Here is an 11,153-nt window from a genome sequence, read left to right on the forward strand (position 1 = left end):
AGGTTAATCTGTTTTCTCTAATCGGACACTTAATCATCCAGTCTCTTCCCTGCATTAGAGATTCATGAATTTGAATTGAAGAGGGTTGCTCAGTCAGGACAAAATGATAAATTATCTTTTCATTTTGGGGGTATTTGTGGTTAAATGCCTCATAATAGAATTAAAATGGAATAAATTTTGTAATTTTAGTTCTAGATTCCTGCCAGGTATAGATAAAATGCATTCATTTAAGAGCAAATCCAATTCAGTGCCTACATGGAATTTATAGAAGAAACAGAAAGCTTTGTAATACAAGAGAGCTGAATTCTTCCTTCCTTTTTGTAGATGGGAGAGATGATTGAGCACTCCAAGGTACTCTATGGATGAATAGCACAGAATCAACATTTACATTCCGAAAGAATGAGGAATTAGCCCAGGGCAGTGATAGGTAAGGTTTATTTGAATCTATAATCTCCAGCTGTGAGCTCCAGGGTTGTGCATGGTTTGTGGCTGGAGCAGATGTTAGATTACAGCCAGATAACCAGTCCTCATTATTTTGGCTTTTACAGCCAGTGAAAGCAGCATGCAGGTAGTACACTTGGTTGCTGCCTAGTTGAGTTGTAAAGGTTGAAACATATTGAAATAACCATAGTAGAGGGTATTCAGTCATGTTTGTTTTTAAATTTCACATTCTCTCAAAAGCATTATGAGGGAACAAGAGCTGTTATTTGCCTTTTTAACACATGGAAATGACAACCAGTTGACACTGTGTGATATTAGACCAAAGCCTCAAAATGATCCCCTATAGACCTTGTGCATGTGTGGATATCTTATAATCAGCAAAGCGCTTTCATGTCTTCTGTATTAGTTGATCCTCACAGCCAACTCGTGTGTACTAAGGTCCTGGCAGTTGCTGGGAAGCCTCAGACATGAAGTTGTGCGCCCACAGCCTCCTGGGGGAGAACTGAGGTCAGGCCTCAGAAAGTCGTGCATTTATATTTATTCGTTTGATTGTTTTATGGTACTGAGGATTGAACCAACAGCCTCCTGAATACTAAGTGCACACTCTTCCACTGAGTTGCAGCCTCAACCCTAAAACCCTTTTAGATTAAAACACACACACACACACACACACACACACGCACACACACACTAACAATCTTTTATTGGATATTTTCAGAATGCTTTTACCACAGAGAAATAATCAGTGTATGGGGGGTGGTTATGTTAAATACACTGATCATTATGTATTATTTTAGGTGCACTAAAGCCTCACACCATACTGCATAACTACATACAACTATTCTCTGTTTATTAAAAACAGCACTAAAAAATGCAAACAGAGCAAGAAGTGCATATAAACTCAAGTATCCCAATAATTATTTTAAGGTTAAAATGAATAACATTGTCAAATAAAAAAGCTGCACAAAAATAAAAGACCTGCCCAAGTTCAGGGAGACAGTCTGGTGTGGAAAGGGTCTTTGTGAAGATCTCAGGGCTTTCCTGGAGACGTCTGTCCAGGTGTCACAGGGACTGTTGGCTACGTCAGCATGACAAGTGAGAGTGGAGACAGTCAATCAAAGCATTCAAACTTTGGCCTCCAAAATCCATAGTATTAAAGTACAATCTTTTTGAAACAAGTCTACTTAGATTGGATTCCTTTTTTTTTTTTTTTTTTCTTTTTTTCTTTTTTTGGTACTGGGGATTGAACTCGGGTCCTTGTGCTTGTGCAGCAGGCAGCAAAACCACTGGGCTAAATCCCTGGCCCTTTCTTTTTCTTTTTTACAAATTACTGAAGCTTCTTGTTCATCCTTAGTCAATAGGATTGCACCTAGAGATCTGCTTCCTTACAGGTGCTGTAAACAGCACACACTGAGGCTCAGTAATGCTTCTGGGGGCTCTCACTCCTTTGGAATGACTGTGCTTGCTGAATTAGGCTGAGCTAAGTCTCCAGGTAGGCAGGGAGATCGACCTGGAAGAGAACAATTTGATGGAATCCAGACCAGAGGCATAGAAAAAGCCTATCAGTATATGGCAAAGAAGGGCATCTGTGGGTTTTCTTTAGAAGTAGCCTGCATGCTGCAGAAAAAAAGACAAAGAAAAAGTCCTGGGTGGTAAGATGGGAGTCTTAGGTTTTCATCTCAGGTCTACTACCTACTAGCTGCATGACACCATGGTACACATTCTTTATGAACTTCTGAGCCTCAGCTTATAGTGCATGAGATGCAATGTATACCATCTCTACAGATGTGTGAATAGTCAATGTATGTATCCTAATATATTACAAAGAATAATCTTAAACTACAAATTTAAATATAACACAAGGGTATCTTTAAAAGTGACACTTAAATTTCTTATTTATTAATTATAACATTTACATATTCTATCTATATATTGTCACTTAAAAGCGATACTTCACAATGTAGTCAAGGCTTTATGGCCTTTTATTGGTCTAATAAATAAAAGTGCATCACTTTTATTAAAGGAGGCCACAAATATAAATGATTTCAGGCACTTTGCCCTATGGGAAAATCATACAGTGCATTTGGGAAAAAGTAATTCTGACTTTTTCTCTATAAAATGCTAAATTTCTGCACAAAATCTTAAAGCACAAGTGTTTACAGGACTCTTGGTGACAAGAAAAGCGACAGTAAATGTGTGCTTTAGCCCTGAAATTCATGTATCCATGGAAACGTGTGAAGTTCAGTGAGCACACATGCTCGCAGCCTACAGCATTTATCAGAGGGCTGTGGCAGTGATCAGTGGTTTGCAATGCCGTGAAATGCTGGCATTGCTGAGAGAGACTGCCCAGGCCTGGAGCAGGCTGATTTCCTCTGGTGAATGTAATTACAAGGAAATTCAGAGATCTCAGACGTCACTGGAAAGAAGCCTGCTTATGTATGTGTACTTGGGTCTTTCTGAAGACAGTATTCTTAAATCAGATTTTTAATCAGAAAATGCTTGATAAGCCATCACCATTTCCCTCTCCCCACACATCTGTAACTATGTTCAAAAACTCTCTAGATTTTTCATGTGTGAAGATGCATATATTTCATGGATGCTGGGATGAAATGCCACATGTCTTATCTAACTGATTACTACCGGGAATTTAAATGTGTCCCTGGTCAGTCTTTCCTAATGTAGAATTGCTTTCAAAACAGCAGAAAAATCACCTACATGTATCTGAAGTGTTTATAACCAAAGACCAATATTCTAATTAAAATAAGGAGTAATGCTATTTGTAAAGGCATAGCCACACAATCTACTGTTCTCTTAAAACCTGGGTATCATCTCCTTTGGTCCTTACAATCTTGTTAAGTATTATTAACCTCCTTTCACCTCCGTTTCCAAGTCTTGAATTCTTTCTCCAATATTATTGTAGATGGTGATAACTTGCAAATGATCTGTACATGGAAACAAACGTAAACTTATTAGTAAGTCCTTAAAAATACACTGTGTTTTGTTCTCAGAAATGTTCTATTGAATTTTCTTATGTTTTGTCTTCTAACAATGCACTGATCTGCATGGTGGAAACTTGCCACATGTGGCAACTGATCACAACTATGGCTGCTACCACATGTGAAATAATATTTGAATATATTGGATTTAATCAAGCATATTGCTTCCTTCTTTTTTTTTTTTCTTCTCTCAGGAGAAACCTTTATTTTTCTTTATTTTTTTTCCCATTAAGTTTATTGGTACATTTTAGATATAAAATACAGTTACATTCATCATTGGGATCTTGTACCATTACATGAGTATCTTGGTTCTTATTTTTTTCCCCTTCTCCTTCCCTCCCTTCACCCCCTCCACCCTTCCCTATTTGCAAAGACTTTGTTTCCATTTTTTTTCTTTTCTCATATTTTTTTCTTTTCCCTTTTTTTCCTTTCCCCTACCCCTCCCACTTCCCCTGCTCCTTTAGACCTTTTCTTCCTATTACACAATATCAATTATAAATTTTTTAAAATTACAATATCAAGATCTAGGAGACATTACCACAGATTTTACAGAATTTAAAAGGATATAGAAAGCATATTACAAAAATCTTTTTTGAAATAAATTTGACAAGTTCTAAGTATCTTGGAAGACAAATTAATGAAACTAACTCTGGAGGAAATATAAAATTGGAATAGCACCTATTAAAGAAAGTATATTCCTAGCTTGAAAACCTACCTATATGACAACAGCAGGCTCATATACATTTTAACTGATAAATTATATCAAACAATTAAAGCAAAAAAAAGAAGGAACATTTCTCCCCTCATTTTAAGAAATCAACATTGTGCTAATCCTAAAACTGGATAAAGAAAATAGAAGAAAATAGTATGAATATAGATAGAAATTTGTTTAACAAAACAAAGTATTAGAAGTCAGATCTGGTAGTATGTAGAAAGTAGTTTTGTTATAGGGATGGCAGTGTTGGTTCAACACTGGACGATCCACTCCCAAAAGTCATCGTTTTAACAGAGGAAAGGAAAAAGCCATATGATCCTGTCACTAGTTGGAGAAAAAGTATTGGACTAAATTCTATAGCTGTTCATGGTAAAAGCTATCAGGAGACTAGAAGTAGAACAGAACCTTCTCAACAGATTAAAGACATGTACTCCATACTTCCAGTGAGAATGCCTTATATGAATGGAGAAGATACAATGCTTTCTCCTTAAGGTGGGGAACAAGGGCAGATATGCTTACTCTTTATCTGTTCATTAAATTTGAAACCTAGGCCCCACCAAAATAATCTGGCAATAAAATGACACAATTAGGGTAGGACTGGCAAGGTAGAAGCAAAATCTTTATATGTAGATGAAATGATCATCTACAGAGAAAATACTAAGAAATCTCTAGGAGCCCCTAGAACTTGTATTTGAATTTAGCAGGATTAGAAAACACAAGGTATATATAAAAATTCAGGTCTATGTATACTTGCTATAAATGAAGAATTGGATATTGAAATTTAAAAGTTATGTAGGAGTACAAAGGACCTAGAAAAGTTAAAAACAAAAACAGTGTTGGAAGATGTTTAGTACCTAATTTTAAGACTTCTTCTCAAGCTACAGTAATCAAGGCAGTGTTGGTATAAGGAAAGACATATAGATCATTTGAATTAAACAGAGAATCTAGAATTACAACCACACATTTATGGTCCACTGAGTTTTGAAAGATTATTTAACATTAGCATTTTATAGAATATAAACTCAATTCAAGAGCCGAGGAAGAGATAGTGTTTTCAGCGAACAGCACTAGAACACCTGGTATCTGTATATAAAAAATTAACCTCAACCCTTTGTTTCCATACATGAAAATAACTTGAAGGGATCTATGAACCAAAATATGAAAGCCTAAAAGTATAAAACTTTAAGAAGAAATTATAAGAGAAAATGTTTATGAATTCAGGGTAGGCAAGAGCTACCTAAGATACAGAAAACATGATGTATAAAAGAAAAAAATTGATAAATGAGATTCCATCAAAATTTAGAATTTTAAATGACATCATTAAAATGAAAAGTAGTCCTTAAACAGACCATATTTACAATGCATATAACCTTATGACCAGAATATGTAAAGAACTCTTACAGCTCATTAATCAACAACCCAATTAGAAAGTAGACATAAGAAGATGATAAATAGCCAGTATAGCACAAGGAATGGTGTGCAACTCTAGAATCAGAAAAATACTAATCAGCACAATAACAAGATTGAATTATGCAATCATTAGGGAGATGAAGTTAAAAGTTTTAAAAGCCCTGTCATGACTTTTTCTTTTTGTTGGATTCTCCCCCTTTGCGTTTAATTTGTCACACCCAATGGATTCATTCTGCTGGGTTTCCTGGGGTTGTGATCCTCATTGTCTTTTCCTAGTGTATTGTCTAAAATTTTTTGGAGTGCCAGTTTGGTATTCATGAAGTTCCTGCAGTGGTCTTTGTCATGAAAGTGTCTTATTTCTCCATCAATTTTGAAAGATAGTTTTACAGGGTACATCATCTGGGTTGGAGGCTGTTTTCCTTTAGGGCTTGGAATACATCACTCCAAGCTCTTCTTGACTTGAGAGTTTGCATTGAGAAGTCTGCTGTGATTCTGATGGGCTTTCCTTTGTATGTGATTTGTTTCTTTTCTCTCACTGCTTATAGAATTTTGTTGTTCTGTTGGATTTCTGGAATCCTAACTATTATATGCCTATGTGTAGATTTTTTTTGTTTAAGGCTAGCTGGAGTCCTATATGCCTCCCTTATCTGTATGTCAAGTTCTTTTCCCCTCCTTGGGAAGTTTTCCACCATCACTTCTGTGAACAGATTTATTATGTCATCTCCACTCTCTCCTGTTTCTTCACTGACTCCAATCAGTCTTAGGTTATTCTTCTTTGCATCATCTAGCTGCTGCTGTATTGATTTCTCGTGTTCCTTTACAATTTTAAAGCAATTTTCTTTTCCTGGTCACTAATTGCCATCTTATCTTCTATATCTGAAATTCTGTCCTCACATTGGTTCATTCTGCTGTGAGTTTTTAATCTCCTGGAAATCTGTTTGCATTGGTTTTTTGGATTCCATTTGTTTCCTATGTTGGGATTCCATCATGTTCCTTAGATCCTCTATTTTTTTATCTCTGTCCTCTCTAGATTTATTAATCATGTCTTGCACCATGAGCACAATCTTTGCTGTTATCTGAGTAATTATTTCTTATTTCATTTTTCCCAGATCCTCTTTTGTTGCCAGTTCAGAGAATCCAGGTGGTTGAGTATCAGATTGCTCCATTTCGTTTCCCTTTGGCATTGCTGCAGGTGACCTGGACATCTGTTTTTGAGACTTGTTTACATGTCTTCTCATTTCCACGGTGGGCTGGGGGGGTTGCTTCTGGCACCCACGCTGCTCACCTTCTCTGCCCTAGGAGCGTGGAATGGCGGTGGGGGAGCCTCCTTCTGGGTGCTGGGACTGGCTCACCTTGTCTCAGGAGAAACCTTTAAAGAGGAGATGCAAGTAGGATAGAGAAAAACCAGAAGTCATGCAATGATATAGTTTCAAGCATATTGGTTTCATTGGATCTGTTTAATGATTTCTAATGTGGTTGCTAAAATACTTTAAAATATGTATGGGCTAGCATTGGATGGCTTTTCTCTGATGAAACCTTCTAGAGCTTTCCAAAGAGGGTTTGCTATGGTTTAGATCTAAAATGTCCCCCAAAATCTCACATGTTTGGAAGGTGATTGGATCATGGAAGTGCTGTACTCATTAGTGAATTCATCCTCCACCCCTTCCTCCTCATCCTCTTCCCCTTCCTCCACCTCCCCTTCCTCCACCTCTCCTTCCTCTTCTTCTTCCTCTTCTCGTCTTCCTCTTCTCCTCCTTCATCTTTGTCTTCTCCTTCTCCTTCTCATTTGGTATATGCCAGTCTATACACTCTTGCATTTGACTTGCCACACTTTTCACCAGAATAAAATTTGTCACATTGATTACTTTCATCTAAAGTGCTTTCAATTATCCTCTTTGTGGATCGTGTTTCTCTTTTCTCTTGTGCAGTTCCCCACGGCAAAATCTCAGTCAGCAAGACAATGAATGCTCTTCTCCTCTGCTATCCCTGTGAAACTCAGGAAGCCCTTCCCACACAGGACTCCCAGTTTGCCAGGAGTGTGAGACAAAGCATGACAAGCACTAGGAAGGAAATGCTGTCCTGGGTGGAAGTGGGCTCAGCCATGTCCTGCTGTCATGAGAAAGTAGCTGAGACTATTTTGTTATTATCACTTTGGATTATCATTGTAGTCTGAATTCAGGTGACAGCCTGAGTCATAGTCTGAATACTTATCAGTGGTCAGTGCAATATTCTAATTTGTATTTATTTTTTATTTTTGAGCCAGGTTTTGCTGTTTTGCCCAAACTGGCCTCAAACCCATGGGCTTAACTGATTCTCCCACCTTAGCCTCCAAAGTAGTTGAGACTACAAATGCACACCACCATGCTCAGCTGGCCTTTGTGACACGTGTTGAATATTTTTAGCTGCTTGATCTCAATTTTATTTTAATTATGATTCATATATTAGTGGTGTTTAATAAATATTACAAGCAAACCCTTGTCCAAGAGCTTTTAATGGCCCAAGATTCTAGTGATTCAGTTTGAATTTGGAGGACTGGGGGAAGACAAACACATGAAGAAATAATAACTGAATGCTTTCAGCTGCATGGAAGAAAAGGCAACATTAATCTTGGCATAAAAAAATAAGAGTTTGTTTTTTCTCATATTTTAAGAAATCTGAATGTAACCCATTACTGGAATAATGTCCTACATCTACCAAATCTATTGACAAATATGGATGATTTGACTTTCACAATATAACTAGACTCCAATCTCCAGCTCCGATTGCTTCCACATTCATCTGGCCACTGATATTCTTGCAATTTTTTCTAACTTGTCTATTTCTTCCTTTGCTCTCCTTTAATGTTTTCTATGTCTGCCAAGAAGGTGCTGTTAAAATTGAAGTACCTTGTTGTTCCCCTCCACAAACTCTTCCAATGATTTCTTATGTCATTCACAATGAAATCTAAAAATCCTTATTATAGCCTCTAAAAGATCTGGGCCTCAAGAATCTCTCTTACCTCATTTTGTTCTTTTCACCTGTTGCTCCTTCACTTGAGCCTCTCTGGGCTTCCTCCTCCCTAATATGCTGTGGATGTTTTCCCACAGGCTTTGCACATGCCGTTCCCTTTTCTCCCTCTTCTCCTTCTTTCACACCCCACATCTGCACAACTTGCTCCTTCATTTCCTTCAGAGGGACTTGCTTCTATCAATCTGAATAAAATATCATCACATCGCCCTTTAACTTGTTTAATTTTTTACCATAGCTCTAAACTCTACCTGAGATATACTTACTATTGGCTGCTGTGCTCCCTATTAGAATGAAGCCTTCTATAAACGGAAACATTGTTTTCTTTTTTATATACACTGGTAGAGTCTTATATGTGGTCCATAGCTAATAAATGGTTGTTGAATGAATATTTAAGTAGCACAAGGATAGCAAGTCCCTTTGTTAGTTTCCTGTAATTCCCTTAGCCTTCTCCTCTTTGACACAGGATGGCTGTTGGAGCTCCCACCATCATGTCTTCATATAAACACTTTTAGAAATAAGAAGCAGTGGGGACAAGCCTTTTATCTCCAATAATTCTCTTAATGGACACAAATGCCTCTCCTGGAATTCTCCATCAGACTTCCCTTTACATTTTATTGACCAGAACCAGGCCAAAGATTAGCCCTAGCTATAAGAAAGGTTTAGAAGTACTTGTAAATTCAGAACGCAGCACAACTGAGACCACCGAGGCAGGCAAAGTTCAAGCAACATGTGATAAGTTTGTTGCTGTCTGGGTGCAAACTGGCTAAGGGCGAGAAGGCCGTTGGCACTGAGAGGCAGGTGTGCATGGTTGATATGGGGCAGTTTAGGTAGGGCAGGGGGCACTAGTCAAGAGTGTGGAAAATGTTAGCATCCCATGGGTGATGGGCCTGGGGCTGGCTGATAAACAGGGCGGTGGTAGGAGCAGCAGGGTGGCTGCTGGCTTCTTGTTATCTCTGTGTTCCTGTGGATGTGGGTAGTGGGTCTGCTTGGAGGAGGGTTTCCTTCTAGTTGGGCAGGGGTCTGACTTGGGGGACCTGTCAGTACTTGTTTTTTCAAGCATTTGGAGAGGGAGATATGCAAGGGAAAAATAGTATGATTGATAAAACTATAATACCAATAAAATGCCAAGATTAGAACATCCTAATTTTCTCTATCACATGGCTGATTGGAGATTTGGTAAACTGTGAGATCCTGAGCACACAATAAAGTGATTTTGTCCTCTAATGCTTCTAATTTTTTTCACCCTTCATATCTTGAAAATGTAGTCATTTATATGACTAATCTTTCCAATTATATAACTTTTTATAAAACGAAAACAGTTTCAAATAATTAGATAGAAAAATTGCTTATATAATTCTATAATTAGGGGAGGTAGAAGGGTATATCAAGGGGACAGATTAAACGAAGGAGGCATCCATCAGAGCAGAAAGAAGAAAACTGAGAAGGTCTGTGAAAGAGAATCTTTGGACCCGCTAATGTGCTGGGGTGGGGCAGGAATCAGAGGTGATACCTTCCTACCTTATTTCAGATCCACAATGTGTGTTGCAAAAGAACCAGACCTGAGCTTTTATTAATGTCTGGAAATCAAACAGTAAGAATGCTACATGGCAACATAGTAGCTTTCCTTTTGAAAAATTTATAAAAGCTTGGTCTTGGCAGGTAGATGCTGTAGCCCATCTCTGTCCTCCAAGTTCTAAAGCACCCTGGAAAACACACTAAGATTTAGGTGCTCTGAATAGACTCCCATCTCTAAATCTTCCATGAGCTAGCAATGGATTAACATACAAACCAGAGTGAAGAGAAATATTAGGGTCTCACATATTGGGCAAGAGTCAAGAAAGCAACCTGCGTAGCACTCTAGAGAAGGGAGAGAGGAAGCAAAGAGACACCTTTGGCACCTTCAGCCTGTTCATCTTAAGCACTCTGTGTCCCAGGCCTCTGATTCTCCAGCACAAAGAAAAGCATGAGTTCATAATCCCAGAGCCCCAGAATCAGGATGCAAAGGCTTGGGCCTCAAGTTACAGGTCTCGGGCCTACCAGCTGGGCAGGTACACCCTGCATCATGTGAGCACACAGGCAGCATATAACCCTACGTTTTCTCTTATAACCCCTGAGAGTGGAAGGGGAGCTTCTCACATTTACCAAAAGCTGGGCAGCCATTTTTCAATGAATGGCATCTGAATGCCCAGTCATTCAATTACCCTTTGCAAAAACAAAACAAAACAAAAACAAAAACAAAACCATAATGAGAAACAGGTGAAAAAGAAGTAACTAAAATCACTGTGAAATCTTTTGTGAAATGTGGCATCTAGGATGAGGACATAGGCCTGCAGCTACCAGCTCACATGCCCTGCATTTTAATATCAAACTGGCAGGGTCGCCAAGCTATTAGAAATGACTTTCATTCTTTCTGTTAAATGATCAAAAGAGAAAATAAGAAGAGATTGGCCATGAAAATGAACACATTGCCCTTGAGATACTGTGATTCTCAACTAAATTATTGTACTTGCCAGGGATGAATTCATGACCAGCTGTGCCCTGAGATTAAGAAGGATCGATTGCTCTGCTGGGTGTTGTTCCAA

This window comes from Heterocephalus glaber, unplaced genomic scaffold (genome assembly GCF_053883595.1).
Source record: "Heterocephalus glaber isolate CG9 unplaced genomic scaffold, H.glaber_assembly_v1.0 deba00001504, whole genome shotgun sequence".
Lineage (NCBI taxonomy): Eukaryota > Metazoa > Chordata > Mammalia > Rodentia > Bathyergidae > Heterocephalus > Heterocephalus glaber.